The 23,623-nt window shown below is 43.1% G+C and overlaps 1 long non-coding RNA gene and 3 other non-coding genes across 5 annotated transcripts; 3 read left to right on the plus strand and 1 right to left on the minus strand.

Moving 5' to 3' along the window:
- Positions 1-5,564: 5,564 nt before the first annotated feature.
- Positions 5,565-5,651, plus strand: TRNAM-CAU. The gene is given in 2 exon segments: positions 5,565-5,602; positions 5,616-5,651. It is a non-coding gene; the product is annotated as a tRNA-Met (tRNA).
- A 1,241-nt stretch (positions 5,652-6,892) lies between these two features.
- On the plus strand, positions 6,893-6,966 carry TRNAI-AAU. Its single transcript has one exon. It is a non-coding gene; the product is annotated as a tRNA-Ile (tRNA).
- A 4,090-nt stretch (positions 6,967-11,056) lies between these two features.
- On the plus strand, positions 11,057-12,856 carry LOC125549550. Of its 2 annotated transcripts, none has more exons than XR_007301384.1 (2): positions 11,057-11,262; positions 12,587-12,856. It is a non-coding gene; the product is annotated as an uncharacterized LOC125549550 (long non-coding RNA). The 2 variants fall into 2 exon arrangements; XR_007301383.1 differs by lacking the exon at positions 11,057-11,262 and adding an exon at positions 11,269-11,577.
- An 8,445-nt stretch (positions 12,857-21,301) lies between these two features.
- TRNAV-AAC lies at positions 21,302-21,375 on the minus strand. Its single transcript has one exon. It is a non-coding gene; the product is annotated as a tRNA-Val (tRNA).
- Between the last annotated feature and the right edge of the window lie 2,248 nt (positions 21,376-23,623).

Genomic DNA, 23,623 nt, shown 5'->3' on the forward strand with positions numbered 1-23,623 from the left:
AAGAGGATTATGCAAGAGTTTAACTTCCATGATTAATGTGTTCTGGTGGGGCAGTAAGAGAGGACAACGCAAGCCGTATTGGGTTTCATGGGACACTATGAGTATGCCCAAGTATATGGGGGGCTTAGGGTTCAAAGATTTTGAAATTTTTAACCTTGCACTCCTTGCTAGGCAGGCCTGGAGAGTTCTTCAAAACCCAGAATCCTTGAGCGCTAGAATCCTTAAGGCTGTATACTATCCGGGTGGTGATTTTGGACAGCCGAACTTGGTAATCATCCCTCTCAGATTTGGCGGTCAGTGATGGAAGGGCGAGATACCTTAAAGCTGGGTCTTATTCGCAGGGTGGGTACTGGAACTACGACGGATATTTGGAACATGAACTGGATTCCACAGACAGAAAATATGAGACCCATTGTTTCGTTGATTGCTCAACCTCCACAACTAGTGTCCGAGCTAATGGACCATGGAAATGCTAGATGGAATGCCGAGCCGATCCAGCAGGTGTTCTTACCATATGATGCAGATGCGATCTTGCAAATTCCAGTCTGTACAAGAAACGTAGACAATTTCTGGTCATGGGGTTTTGAGAAGAACGGGATTTTTTCTGTTCGCTCTGCATATAAGATGGTAGTGGAGATAAAAAAAGAGGAGGGAAAACTGGCTAGAAGAACGGCCAGGTACGTCTAATATGACCGATATGAGTAAATCTTGGACCTCCCTCTGGAATGTTATGATACCTGCAAAGATTAAAATGTTTCTATGGAGGTTAGCCAAGAATTCTATCCCCACCGAAGATGTGCAGAAAAATAGAAATATGTCGCATAAGGAGGAGTGCTATGTCTGCGGTGCTCGGGACTCATGGCGTCACAGCCTGCTCGAGTGTACGATGGCGCGCTGCGTGTGGGTGCTAGTGGATCATGACTTGTTGGAGCACATGATAGCAACAAGTGAACCATCAGCTAAAAATTGGTTGTTCGCTATGCTGAAGGTTCTCAAACATGATGAGTTTGTTCGTATGGCAGTCACTTTATGGGCAATATGGTATGCAAGAAGAAAACTGATTCATGAGTCAATTACTCAGAACCCATATGACACACATGCTTTTGTTCGGAAGTTTATCACAGAATTTGATCAGTTAAATATTGGGCAAGAAGGATGTGTGATAACAGTGCAACAAGATAGCCATGTTAGAGGAAAATGGATTGCACCAATTGAGGGATATGTTAAAATTAATGTGGATGCGGGTGTGTCCGTTCATCACAACATGGGAGCAGCGGCTGCAGTCTGCCGAAATCGAGACGGAGCATATCTTGGGTCATCTTTGTTAGCTATACGTGGTCTTGTCAACCCAGCTATACTGGAAGCTCTTGCTTGCAGGGAAGCACTTGCTTTGGCTCAAGATCTAGGAATGCAGTATATTCAAGTAGCTTCAGACTGTCAGCAATGCATCAGCCACATCCATCAAGGTGTAGGAGGAGAGGATGGAGGAGTTATAAAAGAAATTTTAGAGAGTCTTCAAGGTTTTTCTTCGTGTATTTTTTGTTTCGAACCTCGAGCTTCCAATGTTGACGCTCATAGGCTTGCTAGGTTTGGTGTTTCTCTACCTCAAGGGAGGCATCTATGGCTGGGTCTTCCTCATGACCCGGGTGCTATATCTGTAAACGTAACTGATTAATAAAGCCTAGCTTGTTTTGCTCAAAAAAAAACTAGGAGTCTCTGCGGGCGATCCCAAATGTAAGGTCCTCTCAAGCTAAACAACACAGATTTGACTCGTTTCCTTGTTAACACCTTGAAGCTGTGATATATAATTTGTTGATCAAGCGGGTCAAGGTCAAAACCTTGATGGTGCTCTAGGGCACCGGTCCATTAGGCCCCAACTGAGAATCTATCAACTTCGTTGTCCATTAATCTGTCACAACCAAGGTGATGACACAATAAGGTTTGAAGATTGAGAAGTACGACAACATGAAGAAGGGACCCGCCCGAAGTGGTGTGGCCCTGTTGTGCACTCTAGACGGGCCGACATGAAAAATAACCTAGTTGTTTTCTTAAAAGATGAATCTGGAACCTATAGATGTACTCCCTCCGTAAACTAATATAAAAGTGTTTAGATCACTAAAGTAGTGATCTAAACGCTCTTATATTAGTTTACAGAGGGAGTAGAAATTATCACATAAGGCTTCTTGTCGAACACCTCTGACCTCTTACTCCATTATCCTTCTCCGTATGAACTCACTTTACCCTGCAATGGAATCCTAGAAACTATGTCAAATCCTATGTGATTGTTAGTGTGTTGCCTCCATATATCACAAGAACGTTACATAATCCCAAGAAAACTCAATCTAGTAGCTCACCAGCTGGCTCATAGAGCATCCAGATGTACTACTCAGCTAATTCCCTTGTTTTCATCTATCAAGAACATGCAGAGGTGTTCTAACTACCCTCTTAAGTATTTTTTTAAATATCCATCTTTGTATTATCCTTCTAATACTTAGAATCCATTCGTACAAATTTTTTTACACATGACAGTGTTTTTGTCGAGTGCATGAATGCAATAGCTGATGCCCATCGCCATAGAGCTGCAGATGAGGATGTGGATGGCTCGTGCACCGCACAATTCCTAGCTAGCTTTGCGCCAACCCAGCCAGGGTCGTAGCCAGGTTTGACCAACTCCCCCTGCTACCTTCGTGCTAGTGACACAAAGTTGAAAAATCTTCACTATGGCTATAAGTCATCGAGGAGAATTGCTGCCATGCCCTGGGCCAAGGCCCTATTGCTCGGGGCCTAGCTATGCATTGAACCCTACCCATGGAGCTAGTAGGGCATTGAGTCATCCATCCCTACTTCTACAGCTATGATCCAGTAATGACATAAGTCATGATTAAAGTACTCGTCACGGGGGGACGCGGAGGGTGGGGGGGGGGGGGGGGGGGGGGGGGGGGGGGGGGGGGGGGGGGGGGGGGGGGTTATCATCTTTGTTCATGCGGAAGAAGATACTCTCTCTGTCTTAGAATGTAAGAACATTTTTGACACTATGCTAGTGTTAAAAACGTTTTTATATTTTAGGACGGAGGGAGTAGCTTTCATGCCATTATGTCTAGTATACAGATGCAGTAGCTGAACCACGTTGTCATCGAGCTGTAGAGACACACCCGGATTGCGCCTAGCACCCATTTATTTCATCTAAGCTTTGCGCCAACCAAGCCCATGGGCACATTGGACATCCATCTGTACTTCTACAACCCATCAAATTTTTTATTTTGTAGGAGAACTTTTGACAAACCAGTCACAATAGCCAAATTTCTAGAGGAAAGAGGCAGGGTCATGCAGTAAGCTATCATATGTCCAAGGTGCATCGATGGTAGAGATCCTAGCCTTGTGAGATACTCCCTTCATCCTTGAAAGAGTGTAGTTTCAACTTTGTTGGAGGGTCAAACCATCTCAAAGTTTGACCAAGTTTACGCAAAAATATATCAATATTTATGAAACCAAAAGGCATATGATGAAAATATTTTTATCATGAATCTAATGCTACTAATTTGATGGCATAAATGTTGATGTATTATTGTATAAATACGGTCAAACATAAAAAAAATTGACTTTTTAATAAAGTTGGAAGTATATTTTTTCAAGAACGGAGGTAGTAGAATAGAACTGGCACGCTACTAGGGGTGTAACCCAATCGTCATGCAATCAGATTGCTTGTAGTTCATTGTGGTCATGCAGACGGGAGGAGATATGTCTTTAACAGCGATTATTCACAACTGCATAATTTTATCAATGGAGTTTGTAGAGATATCTTATGAAAACTGGATGCCAACCCAGTTGTTCACGAGCTAGCTAAAACGTAATTCTTTTGTTGGACAAAACTTCTTTTAAAAAATTACCCCACCCATATAATACAACATCCGTATTTGTTACATTTGCCGCAAAGGTCGAAACACTATTAATAAGAACACCATCTATTAACAACACTAAACTTCGCAATCTCATGTGCCACCATATTAGCCTTCTTGTTAATCTCAGAGATTTTCAAATTCATCATAATGGAGACACTCAACACTTCTTTTTTTAGATCAATAAGGTTTGTCAAGTCCATATTATCATGTACAAGAAAGTAAGCCAAAAAAGAACAGTCAATTTCCAAAGTTATGGGCTTGTGAAGAGTGATACCGATATAAAGACCGGAGAGGGTCGCTCTAAGTTCCGCATCCTTGATGCTAAAGCACTCACCAATATAATCCCAAAAGGAAATGTTAACTTCTCTAGTATGATCTCTTCGGATGGTAAATTTCACAACTCCCTCAACGCCGTACAGAACACCCTGTAAATTCCACACCTCCCTCAACGCCATACGGAACACATTAGCCTTAGGGGCAGCCTGCCAAAACAAATATTCTAATTTCCCGAGGAACGTTAGCCTTTCAAATAATATTCCAGAGCCTCCTCTCTCCATTTACGGCCACCCTGGAATTCCCCAAATCAATCTCCTTGTCCTTGAGATTGAGGGCAACCTATACCTACTCTTCACCGAAAACAAGCCGTTTTTCTCATGGTGCTAGCCTACTAGACGATGAGATCTCCCTCACCCAAATTCAGAACACACAGAGTAAAGTAGATGCGTGATCATAGATTCTTATCCCATCTCCTTATGCCACTCATGAATAAATCAACCAACCATTAGATCTTGGTTTTGGTTTTCTTATCAGTAAATTTCAAGCCAGATTCCCTAGAAAGCCAATTATCCCTCCAAATATTTATACTAGCACCATCGACCACTCTTCATATGATACCCTTTTTCAGCAGCTCAAGCCCATGCGTAATACCTTGCCAAGTAAGCGATGTCATTTGAGGGAAGACCGTATCAATAAGATGCCCATGAGGATAATATTTAGCTTTCATCACCTTGACACACAAAAGAGTCCAGAAATAACAATAATCGCCAAGCTTGCTTCGCCAAAAGCACTTGATTGAATAGTATAAGATCACGAAAGCCCATACCCCCTTCACCTCTTGGTCTCGTCATCTTGTCACACGCGAGCCAATGAGTTCTTCTTCTATTCTCCTCATCACCCCATAAAAAATTCCCGATGATTTGGGATAACTTACCACAAAGAGAAGCTGGGAATTTAAAAATACCCATGGCATCAACTGTAAATGCAGTAAAAAGAACACTACAAGTAACAGAAATTACGTCCATGTTCACAACAATATTTCATGTAACTAGGGCGATGACCCCTCAAGTGAGATTATTTATTTGCTTGTAAACGATGTAATGACTTTTTTAAGCAATACGGCTAGCCGAATGACATTGGCCAAGAAAAAACATTAAACATGGCCATAGGTTTTTTTAAGAAAACATAGAATATCCTTTTCCTTAATCAATATTCAAAGCGGATCACAAGTTTTTCATGTAAGCTACCGGCCTCGAGCTGCTTGGCATGCGATTGCTATTGGCCGTCGGATTAATTTGATATGATAAATAGTTATCTTCGGACAGATGAGACAAAACTCATTAGCTCAGGCAACGATTAATGACGCTTTTGCTTTGAAGGGAAGACAAGGGGGCGGTGGCGCAGTTGGCTAGCGCGTAGGTCTCATAGCTAAAGCGAGTGATCCTGAGGTCGAGAGTTCGAGCCTCTCTCGCCCCATTTCTTTGTTTCTCCTATTTTCGACTAGAAAAAACTGTAAAATACTCAGAGAACAGACGCACACAAACACCTGCAATGTGTGCGCAGCAAGAGTTTCTCCACTTGTTAATTCCACAGCTCACATGATTGAATCTCCCCGTCTTGCTTGTTTAATAACTAACATAAGACGCTGACAACAATGGGGAACAATGGATGGATGAACGAACATAATATGACGATCTTTCTTTTCCTTGCAAATAATCCCTTTCTTTTCATAAAACACATGGTAACAGGATCGCACCATGACACATCCATATGAATATATTATCGAACATCAACGCAAGGGAGAAAAATTGTCACAACTCTCAATTGTACGTGGCATGCTAGCCGGTTTGTCACGAGTATCCATCTTTCGACGGAGGGATAAAAATGAAATTGAAAAGGAATTTTGTGTATTTGTTTTCCTCCTGTATAATAATAATAGTTGCTTTATTATTATACAACTGTTGCATCATGATCTGTGCACACATCACATCACATAAAGTTGGAAACGGTGACTAATAAGATTCCAACACCCCTCAATTCCTTGCCTGGTGCTCCAATATGCGGACAACACGCTTAGCATTTGCCATGGACCTCACCGCTGCTACTCACCTTAGATCCATCATTTTTCACAAGTCGTGTTCATTCCCATGCACTCCAATTCTTCCGTGGCTTCTGCCATGGCAGCGGTTCTTGGACGCCCCATCTCTTCCTTGTCTCAACCATACCTGGGTCCTCTGCTTTCCACCTTGAAACTCCCTATCTCAGCCTACGCCCCTTCGTCCACTCCTTGGACCGCTACCTCTCCAGCTTGCGGGCTCTTCTCCTCTCCTCCGGTAGGAGGCTAGTTCCCTGTAACCTGGTGGTAAATAATCTTCCAACCTACTTTATGTGTTCCTACCACCTTCCCTGTGGTGTTATTGAGCTGATCAACCATCGACGTCGTGCCTTTTTTTGGACCAACAAAGATACTTGCACAGGTGATCGCTGTCTAATTGATTAGGATAAAGTGTGTGTAGATGTGCAGCCATCCGCGATCTACGGTGGCAGAATCTGTGCTTGCTCCACAACTTCGTCCACAACCCCCCCCCCCCCCCCCCCCCCCCCCCCCCCCCCCCCCCCCAAAACACCCATGTGGAAACGATGGTTCCTTCACAAATCGCAACATCCAGGGAGACTGCTCCTCAGCTCCTCAGCACCCTCTTTCCAAACAAGGAGAAGGCCTATTAGCTCAGTTGGTTAGAGCGTCGTGCTAATAACGCGAAGGTCACAGGTTCGAGACCTGTATGGGCCACCAGTCTTTTACTTTTATTTTTTTTACACTATGCAAAATGCGAAAAAAAAACAAAATATAAATGGCTTCGAACCGGAGACCTTCAGTGTGTTAGACTGACGTGATAACCAACTACACCACGAAACCATTGTGTTTATTTTGTTTCATCTAATTTATATATATTAATAAATAATGTTCAGCATTCTTCCAAGACATACAGTATACATCATGTGCTGTTCATCCACTATTTTTACAAGACAAGTATCCTTTAAGTACGGATTTTTCATGGAAAAAAGTCTGCATTGTATTCCAAGATTTATGGAGATGAGCCTGCAATAAATTATATATATAAATCAAGAAAGGACCAATGAAACATGTACATGGGCAAGTGGAGAAGAAACAAAAACAAATATGTCCAACATGATGACTGGGGAAATCCCCACTGGGCACAACCTGTCTCGAACCTAGCATCAATGTTGAAAACAGCTAACCGACACCTCCGATTGAAATGGAGGAGGAAGAGTCCCCTGGTGCCATCGAAGATGCTGAAGCACATGCATCAATGATGACCATGGACTAGGGGTGAACCCAAAAAAGGGTTCGCAACATTAGATATCAAGCTCACATCAATACATTCTCTGCCGGAGGACCTCCGGAAAGGGGGTTAAAGGAAGAAATGGCAGCTTGACCGGGACGAGACCAACAACAAAAGACGGGTCTCCTGGTAGTGCACAAGAAAATCAAGAGAGAATAAACCAACACCACGAGTCTGGTAAATAGAACATGTATTGTCCCCAAACCATTCCGCTTGGACCTCCTAAATATCGAAGTCGAGCAATACAAGGTGGTCGTTTGAGAATATAAAGGGGAAACACACAATCCGGCCACCCATATTTCAAACCAACACATAGAGATTTAGCAAAAGCAGAAGAGAGGCCATGATTCGCCAGCATGGCGTCCAATGGTTCAAATCGACATTAAAGGAAGCAAACGCTACTAAAAACTACATTATCATTAAGAAATGCTTAAACCCCGCTAAGATCTAGTAACAACTATTGAATAATGGGCATCACTCACTTCTCTTTTCCTTTATTCATATCTATGAGTTTATATTAATCTAGTTTTCAGGGAATTTTATACTACCCTAGTTTGGATGGAAAGTGGAAACTGACTCGTGGCTTGGGATGAAAACAAAGTGGAAATGGATGGAACTTGGTGTTGCCACGTGTGTTTTCATATTTGCTTCGAAAATTGGAAATGAATATAGAAACCCTGCAAACGAATACTACCGGAAATGAAACCGCAGCGAATACGACAAGGACACGGAGACGAAATCGAGTATTTGCCGGAACCAAAGACCCCTTGAACCGTAGAAAAAACACAATGGAACCAACAAAGTACAATTGAACTTCCGCAACACAAAAACTTGAAAGGTATCAAAATATTAAGATACATGTTGGGTATATAATATGATATTCATTTGTGCATAAATATTTAATTGGCAACACAAAAACTTGAAAGCCATCAAACAACCAAACACTAGAGCGCAAATCACAATAGTGCTCATACGGTCATACTACTAACATATTGTTCTATAATAGAAGATAGATCACACACCACTGTTTATATAGCTGACGACTTCAATAGTAGTATATACTAGTAATATAGTAGACACTTCAACTCAGAAAGAGAAGTGTCCATGATGCATTGATAGTAGTGAAGAAGTTAGGCCATATGGGCAATTCTGCATGATATGTGGAGGGCCTAATTATGTGTTTGTCAGGCTACAAAATAGCCATATGTTCATACTCAACACAGAAAGTGTCGTATTAATAGAAATGAAAAGTTCCATTTCCTCGCATGTTCCACTGTAAAACGTTGTTCCATTTCCATTTATGTTTCCGCATACAAAATTCCAGTTTTATTTCAGTTTTGAAAATTTCAGTTTTGTTTCTGTTTTTCCTCTCTGTTTTTAATTTTTCCCTAGAAAAACAAATCATCCCTACTCGTGGCATTATAGTAGTTTTTTTCCAGTGACGAACGGATGTTGGGCCTTTTATTCACAAGCCCAGCTGCACAGGTCTGTCGCATCTTGCCAAGCCCGAGTCAACCTTTTGTTTGAAGCCTAAAAAGAAAACCTTTTGTTTGTTCTTGCTGGTAGCCTCGTCAAAAAAGAGTTTTGTACTGCCTAAAAAAAGAGTTTTGTATATTGTGATCGACTTGATTCTGGCTCCTCATTTCTTTTGTAGCATGTTTTCCTTAGGTGATGCCTCGTGTGTCTCATACACAAAATCAGCCTTGCTACGGATATAACATAAACAACATTCAGTGTTGGTAACATTTGTGTTTTTTTGCGGAAATAATTCTTGTATTACTCAATCAATGTATAATCACGCTTAACATCGTCTAATACGACATCTGGTCCCGACCCAAGCCATACAACAGTTCGACCTTGAGTCCTCCCAAAGTTTGCCGAAACATGACTAGCTAGTGGAATTACAGCCACGACGGATGTGGGTAATACAAGAACTACGATTCGGACATGCTTCCTTTATCTCTCTAACAAGAAATGTCTATCTTGATCTGTTTGTGTCTCCACTCTTCAACATGTTCACAACCTCCAAATTGTCACTTTCAATGTCAATTGGTAGATTGCCCCATTGTAGGGCTAGCATGAGTCCCTCCCGGATAGCTAAAATCTCAGCCTCCAACACATCATTGCATGAAAAAAGGTGCCTACAGGAGCTGAAAACAATACCGTCGGAGTGGTCACGGAGTATCATACCTATACCATCAACCCCATCCAATATGGAGCCATCTGTATTTAGTTTAACACGTCTAGCAGAAGGAGGTGACCAAGGGACAGGAGTAGTAAATTTATTGTCACATGTGCGTATTACCAGTGGGTAGCAGAACTGAACCGGGGATTTTCCCTTAGTATGATCATCATTTGGGCAAGTCGCAACAGACTGTAAGGAGGATAGATAGCTCTATAGAAACCTGACAGGGACATCCACAGGGGGCCGGTCTTTGAGTGCACTATGGTGGTGTTTGGTTCAATGGCAAGGTTGGATTGGCTAAGGGTGCCCCTGTCCACCTAGTTATGGATAGCCATCTTTGCATGTTTGGTTGGAAGGTTAGATAGTGGTCGGGATAGCCAATTTTATGTTTGCTTGAAAGGATGATAGGTGGATGAATTGTTATGATTACCTCTCAGGTCAGAATACCCCCAATATATTCCCCTCAAAGAAAGAGAAAATACCCAAGTAGTATATGCAGATTTTTTCCGTTTACCTTCTATGATACAAAATCGAAACAATTCGGTCATGACTATCCTTTCTACTCGCCGGGCATTAGCACGGAGGCTAGCTTCCACTGTCCAAACAATTCATCGAAATCGCCAAACTCACTAATCAGATCTGGTGTGACCGTGTTGCCTATTCATCTGTTTGTCTCTTGTCTCGGTGCTAATCACCAAGATAGGTAAGCTGAAGCAGAGCGAGCGTGGGTGGCTGCCCTTGTCCGCCAATTTTTTGCGGCTCTCGATAGCCAAGTTTTGGAGCGAATATTCGTTATCCCTGGTTATCCTCAGCCATCTCATCCTCTCTTCCAAACGTGTGGCATCCTCAAAAAATCAGGTTATCCCTATCCCATCCAGGGATAGCCTGAGAACCAAAGGCCACCTATATCATTTCGAACATGATAGATTCTCCAGAAGAGCATAAGAAGTTGAACCCTTGTTGGTTCATCTAACTCACAAAGCAGTTGAATAAACCAATCTGGACCAGTGGGCTTGATAGATATAACATCATGTAAAGTCCATTTAGAAGACATTGTCCGTCATAGCGTTCTTGCATTTATGCACGGGAAAAAAATCTTCCTCACATGTGCTACATATAGAGCATAATGTCTTGGGTTCCAAAATTCGTTTGTTTTTGTTGCACCACGTACCAAGGGAATTATTTGCTAGGCACCAACCGAAGCTCAATACCTTTGGTGATGCACTGCATGACCATAGGGCCTTCCAACCGTCACGTCGGCCGTTTGGGTGGTGGCCTGAGGAGGTCACGCGCCCATTATGAAGATCATCCGTAGCCAAACGGTACACACTTCTCACACCGTATACACCAGATTTCTTGGGCCCATGCTATCAAGTCATCGCCAAGACGATGAGAGGGGCCAATTTTTTGGATGTCACAAATGTCGATTGGGAGAAAGAATTGCTGCAGTTTAGAGTTATCCCAATTTCCATTGTGGTCCATAAGCTCAGGAGGCCATTCAAATCTACAATGTCCTTTGGGCGATATGAGTCCACCAGTAAGATCTCTTACAATCCATCTATCACGCCAAATTCTAACATTTTGGCCATTTGTGATCATCCACACTATCCCTTTCTTTAGCAATTCAAGGCCATGACATATTGCCTGCCAAGTAGGAGACGGGTTACCCGTACAAACAGTATCTTCCAACCTCCCATTTAGATAATATTTTGCTTTCAGTAGTCGGGCACGGAGACTGTCGGGGCAAGGTAGGAGACACCACGCTTGGCGTTCTAACCAAGCTTGGTTTCTGAAGCCCAAACCACCTTGGCAACATTTTTGTTCTTCCATGATCTTTCTTCTCTCCTCCAAGGTAGTGGTCCATGAGCTTAGGAGGCCATTTCTGTTGCTTAATGCTTATCCTTTTTTTTTGAGGATGCTTAATGCTTATCTTGATGCAGCGAGGTGAGATGCATACATATGGTTTAAGTTATCCATAAATATTTTACTATTGCAGCCAGCTACCACTATCTTTTTCCCTTCCTGGTATATGGTTTAGTTTGCTGGAATATGGACCTGAACTAAACACGGTGGTCCTACTAGTACTATTTGTGCCCCCAAAGTACACTTTGATGGAGTGATGGATCTAGAGTACAACTGCTTTGATCCATTATAGAAGTAGCGAGGCTCCATGTATCGTCTTGTTTACTTCTTGATAGTTGAGAACCGTCGGATTTTCTTTTTCTTTTTGGCATCTTGAACTGAGCCTCTTTTCATTGTGTCCAGAAGTGACCAAAGGTACCAGACAGATGCAAGGAGGAAATCACTAATTTTGTTGTCTACACAGACCATGCATCTGGAATCTCTGCAGGAAGATGCATATGTAAAACTTGGGGGGGGGGGGGGGGGGGGGGGGGTGGTTTGAATACTAATATATTTATGCCTGGCTACTTGAGTCTAGAACCAATTTGAGTAGTGATAACCAACCAACCTACTTGCTGCCGTCGAAGTTTGTATCAACATATATATGTCGTCATGTTTCTGTAACACGCCTTTACCTATTTCTACCATCTGGTTAACCAACTCGGATTCTTCTATTTTTTTCACAAACATAGTATAAAATTACGTCAATTACAACACATATAAGAGATATCCAAGTACAATAAACTTTGATTTAAGAAAATAACACAAGGGGGCAGTGGCGCAGTTGGCTAGCGCGTAGGTCTCATAGCTAAAGCGAGTGATCCTGAGGTCGAGAGTTCGAGCCTCTCTCGCCCCAATTTTTTCTTTTGCTCCTATATTTCCTGTAACCATTCTTTCTGGAACAAAATTATTCCACTTGCTGTTCCTAGCGTTGAATTTCAATTTTCTGCCCTGTGCAGCAGGTCGGGTCTGCACGAATTCCTTGCAAATTGAAGCTGGCAAGAACACCTGCACTCCCATCAGGCATGACTCAGGTCTTCAGAGCCAAAGCTGAAGCCACCAGACTGGCATGAAAGTATGAAACACAAACCAAGCAGCAACAGCTGCTCCAATTGTTAATTCCACAGCTCACATGATTGATTCGCCTCGCCCAGATTGTTTAATCAAGCACTCTCTGACAACAACAGGGAACAATTGATGGATGGATGGACAAATATCATCCATATGTACCTTTCTTTTCTCGCAAATCTTCCCTTCTTTTAGTTAAGCACCCCACTCTAGTTAAATCATCAGATAGGCAATAGTATTCATATAGCACACACCGCTGCTGCTGCTGCTGCTTCTTTCGCATGGAAAGATTTGTGTGTTTTTCTTCCGCAAAGGACATAATTAGTTCGAGGGGACAAGAGGATGCATGATAGAAAGGGTTAGAACATTCCAATCTTGGTACATACCCTTTTCTTCAGAACCAAACCAGGCACAACAACATACACTACATAATTCTTCAAAACACATACACACTTGGTAACAGGAACGCCGCATGACACATCCATTGTTGGAAATATGAGCAATTTATCGGATGATTTTATTAACAGAAATACTAGATAAAGCATGACTAATATAGTAGAGATAAAACAAGTCATGCGTTCTGACAGAGAGAAGGAAAATAGCTTATGCATATATGAACCGTAGCTTATCATATCTATAGCAGACAGTAGAACTAGTTGCATATATGAGGTAGAACCTAACATATTTAGGGCAAGTACTAGTACGAGAAACTGTGGCAGGATATCTAACAGAAAGAAGAACACATACGGGACAACAACATCAGTAGCACTGGACTTGGGGTCGGTGTCCTCGCCAGCCATGTCGTCGAGGAGGTTGTCGACGTCGGGGAAGAAGTCGTTGGAGTCCGGGACGTCCGTGACGAAGGAGTCAGTCAGTAGTCGCGCAGAACGCTCCCCAAAAACCTTATCACCCTTCTCCCGTACAGGACTCAAAGAGGTGCGGTTCCGGAGGCGTACTGTCCCAATCTGCAGTGCACGCCGCAAGCCGGGATGCGGAAGACAGCAGCAGCTCAGAGATTGAAACCGGTGGCGAGAGGAAGGAGAAGTTCTGGTGCGTCTTTCTGAGAGGAGCGACCTCCCTTTTATAGGCGCAAGAGAAGGAGGCGAAGGGTGCAGCATTCGTATTCAATATCCCCAAAAACCTTATCACCCTTCTCGCGTACAGGACTCAAAGAGGTGCGGTTCCGGAGGCGTACTGTCCCGACCTGCGGTGCACGCCGCAAGCCGGGGTGAGGAAGACAGCAGCAGCTCAGAGATTGAAACCGGTGGCGAGAGGAAGGAGAAGTTTTGGTGCGTCTCTCTGAGAGGAGCGACCTCCCTTTTATAGGCGTAAGAGAAGGAGGCGAAGGGTGCAGCGTTCGTATTCAATATCCACTATAGCAAAAACTTTCCAGCTCCCGAGTGACCTTTCGTATACCCGTAGTGCCTCCACTATAGCAAAAACTTTCCAGCTCCCGAGTGACCTTTCGTATACCCGTAGTGCGTGGCAAAAATTTAGACATCGGCTCGGCTCATTCCCGCAACCCGCGGCGCGTCGTGACGAGGCGTGGCGTGGCGTGGCGAGGCGGGCGGCGAAGGAGGAGCGCGCGTGGATATCCCTCTTGTTCTCATACTCGTACAAGTGGGGAAAGAACCTCCCTTATAAGGAGGTTCAACTCCCACTAAACTAGCAATGTGGGACTAAACTTTAGTAGTATCCCTTGCCTTGCACAGATGGGCTAAGTGGGCCTCTAGGATTTATTAGGAATTTCTGAAATAGTTATTGGGCTGCCCAAAATGGACTAAATTCCAGCAATCCCCCACCAGATCCCAGAGACACACAGAAATTTTCCTTTGGTTCCAAAACACTGTTTTATATACCGGTATTGCAGTGGAGACTGTTAAGTTGAACTTCCACCTAGAACTCTATGCTACACTAGTAAGCAACTTGAACAGTGGACTGGGCCTTGAACTGCAAGTTTTCTGCTAATCTAGCTTCACATAAAGCCTTGACCGATACGTGGCTACCGTGGGTCTTCCCCGCGGATGGAGCTTATGCGTCATACTCCGAGACCTTTCATGAGTTTACTAGAGAGAACCCTACTCTCATAGATTGCGACGTTTAACAATCAGACTCATATAGGTGCGTTCTTCAAAAGATGTTCTGCAGGACAACATCTCTGCTTCAAAGAGCCACTTAGAACACATTACGATATACATCAATCTGCCATGCAGATTAGGAGAGTATTGCATCTTTATGGAGTGGTATTTTAACAGTAAGGGTACTCTCCTCCCAGTTGACCAACAGCTTGTCTTCCACATCTAATTCACGGGATCTCCGATCACAAAGAATAGGTTACCACTGTGAACAACTCATATTGTGGGTCTCATACCCATCTCCCTCGATGCATTATCTATCACATTACGTGATAGACCCTTGGTAAAAGGATCTGCCAGATTTTTAGACGTTTGGATATAATCCAACGCAATAACTCCGGAGTTTTTCATTTTCCTGACAGACTTTAACCTTCTCTGAACGTGTCTTGATGACTTCATGTTATCCTTTGAACTCCTCACTTTCGTGATCACAATTTGATTGTCGCAGTTCATAAGGACACCCGGTACATGTTTCTCAACAACCGACAAGTCATTCAAGAGCCGGCGAAGCCAATCTGCTTCAACCGTAGCTGTATCTAGTGCTGTGAGTTCTGCTTTCATTGCTGACCTCGTTAAGATGGTTTGCTTGCAAGACTTCCAAGAAACAGCGCCACCTCCATGAGTGAATACATAACCGCTCGTGGCCTTTATCTCATCAGCATCTGAGATCTAGTTTGAGTCACTATACCCTTCAAGCATCTTTGGGTGCCCGGTGTAGTGAATTCCATAATTTGCAGTGCCTTTCAAATAACGCAAAACTCTCTCTAGAGCTTTCCAATGCACATCTCCTGGTTTTGAGACAAACCGACTCAGTTTGCTAACAGCAAAAGAGATGTCAGGTCTTGTAGCACTTGCTAAGTACATAAGCGAGCCAATAATCTGAGAATATTTCAATTGATCTCTAGCAATTCTTCGATTCTTTCGAAGTAACACACTCGCATCATATGGTGTTGGAGAGGGCTTGCAGTCACTATAGCCAAAGCGACACAAGATCTTTTCCACATAGTGAGATTGAAAATGTAATCCCACCATCATCGTCTCTCAACAACTTGATGTTCAGAATGACATCAGCCACTCCTAAATCCTTCATCTCAAAACAACAAGATAGGAAATCCTTGACCTCCTTAATAACATTCAGATTTGTTCCGAAAATCAGTATGTCATCAACATACAAGCACAGGATAACTCCCTCGCCCCCACCATGGCGATAGTACACACATTTGTCAGCTTCGTTCACAACAAAGCCTGCAGCTGTTAAAGTTCTTTCAAACTTCTCATGCCACTGTTTGGGTGCTTGCTTAAGTCCGTACAAAGACTTCAGCAACTTGCATACTTTCCCTTCCTGACCATCTAGTACAAACCCATCTGGTTGTTCCATATAAATTTCCTCGTCCAACTCTCCATTTAGGAAAGCAGTCTTAACATCCATTTGATGAACGAGAAGACCATGCGAGGCAGCTAGTGAAAGTAGAACTCGAATAGTGGTCAGTCAAGCCACAGGTGAGTAAGTATCAAAGAAGTCTTCACCTTCCTTTTGGGTATAACCCTTAGCCACGAGCCGAGCCTTGTACTTTTCAATAGTACCATCAGGCCTAAGCTTCTTCTTGAATACCCATTTGCATCCTATAGGTTTGCACCCATAAGGACGATCAATTATCTCCCAAGTTTCATTTGCCAAGATGGAATCCATCTCGCTATGAACCGCTTCCTTCCAGTAGTCAGCATCTTCAAATGCATAGGCCTCTGAAATAGAACTGGGAGTGTCATCTATGAGGTACACAAGAAAATCATCACCAAAGGACTTTGCAGTCCTCTGTCTCTTGCTCCTAATAGGAACTTCATTGTTCTCCTCCACAGGACTTTCAAAGTGTTCCATCGAAATTGTAGGTTCGGTAATTGTAACTGGTTCCTGATTCGATGAACTAGGCATCTCCTGATTAGATGAGGTAGCCATATCCTTCATGGGAAAGATATCTTCAAAGAAAGTCGCATCATTCGACTCCATGATCGTACCGACATGCATGTCAGGTACCTCAGATTTTACAACTAAGAATCTATAGCCAATGCTATGAAAAGCATATCCCAGGAAAACACAATCCACAGTGTTTGGTCCAAGCTTCCGCTTCTTTGAAATTGGAGCATTGACTTTCGCCAAACAACCCCATGTTCGCAGATAAGAGAGTTTTAACCTTTTCTTCTCCCATTCCTCGAATGGAGTTATCTCTTTGTTCTTTGTGGGGACTCGGTTCAGGACATGACATGCTGTCAATATCGCCTCCCCCCACCATGCCTTGGAGAGACCCGATGTGTCTAACATGGCGTTAACCAAATCAGTTAGAGTACGGTTCTTTCTTTCGGCCACCCCATTTGACTGAGGTGAGTAGGGAGGCGTCCTCTCATGGATTATACCATGTTCCGCACAAAAAGCATCAAACTCATTGGAAAAATACTCTCCACCACGGTCAGACCTAAGCCTCTTGATTTTCCGATCAAGTTGGTTTTCCACTTCAGCTTTATAGATCTTGAAAAAATTCAAAGCCTCATCCTTAGATTTTAGAAGATACACACGGCAGTATCTAGTGGAGTCATCAATTAACGTCATGAAATATTTCTTTCCACCTTTTGTCAACACACCATTCATTTCACACAGATCTGAATGTATGAGCTCTAGTGGTGCAAGATTTCTTATTTCCGCAGTCGTGTGAGACTTACGAGGTTGCTTAGCTTGCACACACACTTGACACTTAGATCCCTTGACGGTGGTGAAACTAGGGATTAAGTTCAACTTCGCTAGTCACGACATGCAACCAAAGTTAACATGACAAAGACGTGAATGCCACACACTGGATTCACTATTGTTGCAAATATGATTAACAACTTTATTGCAAACGTCTGATAAGGATAAACGAAACAAGCCTCCCGACTCACAGCCTTTACCAACAAAGGTTCCATACTTGGATATTACAAATTTATTCGACTCAAAGACAAGCTTGTAGCCATCTCTACACAGAAGAGATCCGCTAACAAGATTTTTATTGACGGAGGGGACATAATGCACGTTCTTCAGCCACACGATCTTTCCCGAAGTAAACTTCAGATCGACCGTGCCAACACCACGAACAGAAGCACTTGAACCGTTGCCCATCAGCACGGTTGAAGTCCCCGTGGTCTGATAAGACGAAAACATGGAAATATCACCGCATACATGCACATTAGCACCCGTGTCAATAACCAGTCAGGAGAATGACATACTGAAAGAATAGTGGGAAATATACCATACCCAGCATCCTTCATGTCAGTGTCTCTAATGACAACATTAGCGGTCTTGCCGCCTTTCCCAGGATGACGCTTGTCATAGTGATTAGGGCAACTAGGAGCCCAATGATCAGGATCCCCACACACATGACAAGCACCTTTCTTCTTGCCATTCTTCTTCTTGAAATTCGTGTGTTGCACAGCCTTGTTCTTCCCATCAAACTTTGCTTTTCCATCAAACTTGCCCTTGTTCTTGAACTTGTGGGGCTAGAAGTTCTGCTTCTGTACCACATTGGCACTAGATCCTCCCTCAATACCTCGAGCACGTGTGTCCTTTGCTCTCGCCTTTTCTTCCACATCAAGAGTGCCAATGAGATCCGGGACGGAAAACTCCTGCCTCTTATGCTTCAGCAAGGTAGCAAAGTTCCTCCATGAAGGAGGAAGCTTAGTGATGATACCTCCGGCAACAAACTTGTCCGGTAGCATACAACTGAAGTGCTCAAATTCTCTAGCAAATGACTGTATCTCATGAGCTTGCTCAACCACGGAGCGCTCTTCAGTCATCCTGTAATCATAGAATTGCTCCATGATGTACAACTCAGTGCCAGCATCCGAGACCCCAAACTTGGCCTCGAGTGCATCCCACATATCTTTTTCATTATCAATTGACGCATAAGCATCAACTATGTTCTCACCAAGAACACTCAAGAGAGCAGCCTTAAACAGAGTATCCATTTTCTGAAAAGCTTGTGCCTGTTGAGCATCAGGCTCTCCTTCAGGTTTGCCGAGAGTGGCGTCATAGCAACTCATGGTTTGAAACCATAAGACTGCTCTCACGCGCCACATCTTATAGTGGATACCCTCAAACATAGGAGGTCTCATGGAAGCAGCAAAACCACTCGGGGTAAATTGCCTATAATAAGGTTTTTGGATTGTTGGAAATATGAGCAATTTACCAGATGATTTTATTAACAGAAATACTAGATAAAGCATGACTAATATAGTAGAGATAAAACAAGTCATGTGTTCTAACAGAGAGAAGGAAAATAGCTTCCGCATATATGAACTGTAGCTTATCATATCTATAGCAGACAGTAGAACTAGTTGCATATATGAGGTAGAACCTAACATATTTAGGGCAAGTACTAGTACGAGAAACTGTGGCAGGATATCTAACAGAAAGAAGAACACATACGGGACAGCAGCAGCAGTAGCACTGGACTTGGGGTCGGCGTCCTCGCCAGCCATGTCGTCGAGGAGGTTGTCGACGTCGGGGAAGAAATCGTCGTCGGGGAAGTAGTCGTTGGAGTCCGGGGCGTCCGTGACGAAGGAGTCAGTCAGTAGTCGCGCAGAACGCTCCCCAAAAACCTTATCACCCTTCTCCCATACAGGACTCAAAGAGGTGCGGTTCCGGAGGCCTACTGTCCCGACCTGCGGTGCATGCCGCAAGCCGGGATGAGGAAGACAGCAGCAGCTCAGAGATTGGAACCGGTGGCGAGAGGAACGAGAAGTTCTGGTGCGTCTCTCTGAGAGGAGCGACCTCCCTTTTATAGGCGTAAGAGAAGAAGGCGTGAGGCTGCGCCGGGAGCTGAAGGGAACGCAGGAGATGAAACGAACAGACAGCAGCCGAAGGGGGCAGCGTTCGTATTCAATATCCACTACAGCAAAAACTTTCCAGCTCCCGAGTGACCTTTCGTATACCCGTAGTGCGTGGCAAAAATTTAGACATCGGCTCATTCCCGCAACCCGCGGCGCAGCGCGTCATGCCGAGGCGGGCGGCGGAGGAGGAGCGCGCGTGGATATCCCTCTTGTTTTCATGCTCGTACAAGTGGGGAAAGAACCTCCCTTATAAGGAGGTCCAACTCCCACTAAACTAGCAATGTGTGACTAAACTTTAGTAGTATCCCTTGCCTTGCACAGATGGGCTAAGTGGGCCTCTAGAATTTATTAGGAATTTCTGAAATAGTTATTGGACTGCCTAAAATGGACTAAATTCCAGCATCCATAACATCAAAAATTGACGTGAGGGAGAAAAATTGTGACAACTCAGTTGTACACGGCATGCTAGCGCGTTCATCAACAGCATCCATCTTTCACCGAAGAAACAAAAAATGAAAACGAAAAAGAATCTTGCGTATTTTTTTTTCCTTTTGTATAGTAGCAGATGACTTTATTGTTATGTAGCTGTTGCATGATGATTTGCGCACACATCACATCACATAAAGTCGGAAACAGTGACAAAAAAGATTCCAACAAAGACAAATATTTGCATGCAAAGATAGCGAAATGGGAAACTAGACAAGGACGAAGATTTATTGGTGTATTGTGTGGATGGCTCCTATGAGCAAAGATGATTTTCCTACTTGCTCCTTGTGATGATTTTTCTTCTCATCATAAGATGGATATACGACTTTTATCCCCGTTTATACTCCCATGGCTTTAAACGTCGCAAACCCTGACAACGATCAATTAAGTGAGGTGGCCAGTATTTCATATGGCGTCTTGGTTGATCCATGCATGCCAGCCGTTATTTTCGTATCCAGGTATAGAGAAGGGAGGGATACCACGAAAAACATAGTTCTTCTTCCAAAAGATAGTGTCCTCGGTCCAAAAGAATTGAACAAAATTTGGCTATGTGCATCCTATGATACAGAAGTCGAGAGTGATTATTTTCTCTTGGAGGGCTTAGATCGGGTATATATAGTTGCCATTAATTACCCGCTTGCGCATATGCTTTTCATCACTATGTAGCTGTTGCAAGATGATTTGCATACCCATCCCATCACAGACACAATGACAAAAAGGCTCCAACAGCTACGAATACTTCCCAACGTCGACAGTCAAATGAGAATCTTGATAGCCAAGAATTTTGCTGATGGCTCCAACGAACAAAGATGGCTTTACCTCTGGTTCATATTATCAGTATAAGAAAGGCAAAAAAAAAAAAGAGCTCCGGTGATCTGCTTACTCTTTTCATCACATCACAAGGGAGATACCGTGCAAGCCATATTCAGTTTGAGCGTCCAGCAATACGCAGTGAATTAGGCCTATTAGCTCAGCTGGTTAGAGCGTGGTCGAACTGCTCAGCTGGTTATAGCGTCGTGCTAATAACGCGAAGGTCACAGGTTCGAGACCTGTATGGGCCATTAATCTTTTTTTTCTTTCTTCTTTTTTTTACTCAATGGAAAATGCGAGCAAAAAGAAAACATAATTAGATGGCTTCGCCCGGGTTCAAACCGGAGACCTTCAGTGTGTTAGACTGACGTGATAACCAACTACACCACGAAACCAGTTGACGTCTTGATCGGTAAAGCTTATAAGATCGGTATAAGCGTCCAGCAATCTCCAAAGACATGCACAACATCATTCACTGTTGGTCCACTATTTTTACGAGACGGTTGTCCTTTAAATTTTGGGGGCAGCTATGCGTCCGCCGGCGGATCGTTTTAAAAGATCGGTTGGGTCGCCAGCCATCGGATCTGGTGCATGGAGTGGCCAACGGCACTCTCCATTATTGCAACACAAGCCTTGTTGTGGAAATATTTTGCAACCAGCATCGCCCTTCATTATTGCAACGCATGCCTTGTTGCACATTTTTTTTACACCCTTCATTATTGCAACACAAGCCTTATTGCGGAATTTTTTTGCAACCAAGATCTTGTTGCAGATTTTATTTTTTTGCAACTAGCAACATCCTCCATTATTGCAACACAAGCCTTGTTGCAGAATTTTTTCGCACCATAGATTTTGTTGCAGAATTCTTTTGCCATGTTATTGAAGAAGGAGCTTTTGCAACACACAGGATATTGCAGAAAAAATTGCAACAAAGATGATGTTTCAGAAACACCGCCGCCGTTGCTGACAACACCGTCGCTATTCGCACGGCCGGTGATGGTCAGGGGCGGCAAGGACGAGGTCTTGCATGCAGTCGCAGTTCCCTGAACCACGCACTAGCTGCAAAAAACAACATCATCTAGTAAGAGATTTGGGTGGGAGATTGAGAGAAGGCTTGAGAGAGACAAAACGCCATGGAAGAAAGGAAAAGGTTGAGTGATTGGTGTGGGTGAGATAAAGATGAAGGAAACTACTCCATACAGATAATGCTGGACGGGTCCCACGCAACACGCACATCGCACGGGAGAGGCGGCGGATGCTCGCGCTGGATCGGCCATCTGATCTGAATCGTTTTCCTTAAGTTTTCCATGGCAATAATTCACTGCATTATGTTCTAAGATTTATGGAGACAAACCTGCAATAAATTATAAATCGGTGCCAATGAAAGCAGAAAGCACATGGAAAAGAAACACACAGGATATTGCAGAAAAAATTGCAACAAAGATGATGTTTCAGAAACACCGCCGCCGTTGCTGACAACACCGTCGCTATTCGCACGGCCGGTGATGGTCAGGGGCGGCAAGGACGAGGTCTTGCATGCAGTCGCAGTTCCCTGAACCACGCACTAGCTGCAAAAAACAACATCATCTAGTAAGAGATTTGGGTGGGAGATTGAGAGAAGGCTTGAGAGAGACAAAACGCCATGGAAGAAAGGAAAAGGTTGAGTGATTGGTGTGGGTGAGATAAAGATGAAGGAAACTACTCCATACAGATAATGCTGGACGGGTCCCACGCAACACGCACATCGCACGGGAGAGGCGGCGGATGCTCGCGCTGGATCGGCCATCTGATCTGAATCGTTTTCCTTAAGTTTTCCATGGCAATAATTCACTGCATTATGTTCTAAGATTTATGGAGACAAACCTGCAATAAATTATAAATCGGTGCCAATGAAAGCAGAAAGCACATGGAAAAGACACACACACCCGTCCAACATGAATACATGATGCTTCAGAAATTCCCTTCTACCATGATGTATCTGGGATAGTAGTCATTAGTGAAAGAACAATAGTTATACAAACGAGTGAAGTGAAACCATCTCCAATAGTTCAACGATTCTTATCTTCAGACCATTCTGGGCGATTTATGAACATTATGGCGAATATGATTGCGACATTTATGGCTCCCACATAAATAAGAAGTTGTGCGACAGCTACAAAGTACAAATTAAATAATAAAATGGAATACGGATATATAAACAAGAATTAATCCCAATGAAAAGGCAGAATAAATAGGGTCGGTAACTAATACTACTTGTAAACCCCCTAGTAGAAGAAGAAATCCCCCAAATAGCATAAGAATCTGATATATTGGTCTAGATAAATCCACTATGGATAATACTAAATTAATAGTTTTAAATTTTTCATGAGCTAACTAAAACTAAAGGATTCAAGAGGAAAAACGGATCAAGATAAATTTTATGTGTATAAGCTGTATATAGTTAGAAATTATATTATATCACGAAAATCTAGTATGATTCGGACTAAGAAATAATTTCCAATAAGCAGTAGTTATTTTTAGTTTAATAAATAATAATTATTTTTTATAACAAAAAAGGCAAAATCAAAGTTTAGTAATCAGTAGTTGTTCTTGAATTCAAAGATTTTTCTTTGTTTATTTTACGTTCAGAAAAATTCCTAATTG

Source organism: Triticum urartu, chromosome 3, assembly GCF_003073215.2.
Source record: "Triticum urartu cultivar G1812 chromosome 3, Tu2.1, whole genome shotgun sequence".
Classification (NCBI taxonomy): domain Eukaryota; kingdom Viridiplantae; phylum Streptophyta; class Magnoliopsida; order Poales; family Poaceae; genus Triticum; species Triticum urartu.